The following is a 2291-nucleotide window of genomic DNA, read 5'->3' on the forward strand; positions in this document are numbered from 1 at the left end:
AATTTTAATCCGTAGAGCTGAATCTTTATATATCTTTTTTAGGAAGTGAATATCCAGAAATTGTTTGTTCGACTTTGAATTGATTTAAATTGTCTTCTTTTTTAATGCATTAATAAATGTCCATATAGACGGGTGAACTGCATTCAACATAGAATTAAAACCGTTATGCCTACTTTCTATAGCATTGTTTGCGCGTGGAATGTCTTTTTGGGTTTTTCATAACAATTCCAAATACTAATATCAAATAATGCAGGTCTTTTATGACCTCTTCTGTTCGGTTTACCAATGTACGTATCTTCAAAATAATCTAGGAGTTCAGTTAATGAGTTTTGATTTTTTTTCATACAAATATGTACTAATTAATGATTCAAAAGAATCAATAACTTTATTTTCTGGGACATAAGCTAAAGCCAATAATTTACGTAAACATAATGAAAATTCTGGATCTTCTGAGTATTTTTTCGAAAGTCCCAAACTTTGGATACGACGCCAAAAAGATTGACCCAAGTGAAAAAAACAACCCTTAACCTGTGTTTCAGGGTAAACATGTACTACAGCATTCATGCCGGCCTTTTCAAAATCTAACATGAAAATTTTGGATTCAGATTAGATTTAATCGAATTTAATGCAACAAACATTCGGCGATATGTATCTTCGGATTTATCGGGCAAAAGAACGTAAACTAATGGTATCACATTTTTATCTATAATGCTATGAATAGTGTAAAGTTGAGTAAATAATTTTGGAGTGCATGAAAATGTGCCATCGGCAAACCAATAATAAATATTCTGTAATAGTTCTAAATTTTTTAACGTTGAAAACAATAAAATTCGTTTATTATCAACATTCTCCAAAAAAATCGTATAATAAAAATGGTTCACCACTTACAGATTTTATATACTCATCTGGAATACTTAGATCAGATAATGTTGCTGGATTAGGTGGTGCTGAACTTATTTGTTTTCTTGTATGTTGTACTATACGTTTTAATTGGTTGATTGGTGGTATTTGACTAGCAATATTAATATCAGTCTAAACAGTTTTAAAAAAAATCATAATATTATAATGATATTATTTTGATTATAAAATAAGTACATACTTTAGCTGTAACTACTCCAAGAACAGCATGTGTAGTTAATTGTGAAGTTATAGCAATTTATTTTACTTCATTGACAAATTCTTTACATTTAATTTTCGTAATATCTGGTACATGGGTATGATCAATGTATTTAACGACACTTTTGCCTATTGTGTGAACACGACCACGGCAATTTAATTTCTTATAGTCATTACATTTCCAAATAATTTTTTCATTAGTGGTCTTTTCTTTTCGGTGTATAAAATTACTGTGTACTAATACATTTTTACCTTTCTGCCTTAATACATACATTAACGCCATAATATTAATTAAATAATTAATACAATTTAATTTAATTAATTTAATAATATATTTAGCACACTGTTAAATCCCAAATGGCATAATCGAACTGATTAACCAACACTAGGAAACTGCAGTTTCAATATCAGTATCATATTGTTATCGCGCTCAAATAGCTAACGCTATTTATGTACCGCGATTAAATTGCTGGCGACCAAATGACCTCGCTCTTATGACGCGCACTCATTTCACGGCGACCAAATGACGCGACACCATTATATAGGTATATCAAAACAAATATTGAGAAAAACAACTGTTTTCGTCATCTATCTTGTTGGCTTCATCGATCGTCATCGCTGAATCATGTGTCACGAAAAAATCCTGAAAAAAAAAAATTTAATACAATTATATATTATGCCGATCCACCACAGCTTCGCCGTGACTGGTTGTTTATTTTGCTTTTGAACGATGATATGTATAATTTTTTATTGAAATTTTTTCGTTTAATGTGATCGACGAGTAAATATAAAAACGGTCATTAAAAACCTGTTGAAATGTTTCCAGCGGTATTAATCTTATATATTTTTATAGCAGAACCCATGAACTTCATTACCCGTAAAAAATCGTAAATAATTATATAAATTATCAGTGTATAATGGATTGTATTAACCTTGAATTCAATGATATAATTTAATAGTATAAGAAAAACAATTCTGAGTGGAGAAGGTTTATCAGTCTGAATTTTTTTATATATTTATTATAATATTATAGCTGACCGTCACAGCTTCATCCGTGATTGGTTGTTTATTTTGCTTCTGGACGATGAGATGCATAATTTTTCATTAAAATTGTATCGTTTAATATGATCGGCAAGTAAATATAAAAATGGTTAATGAAAACGTATTGAAATGTT

This window comes from Acyrthosiphon pisum, unplaced genomic scaffold, assembly GCF_005508785.2.
Source record: "Acyrthosiphon pisum isolate AL4f unplaced genomic scaffold, pea_aphid_22Mar2018_4r6ur Scaffold_20837;HRSCAF=22278, whole genome shotgun sequence".
Lineage (NCBI taxonomy): Eukaryota > Metazoa > Arthropoda > Insecta > Hemiptera > Aphididae > Acyrthosiphon > Acyrthosiphon pisum.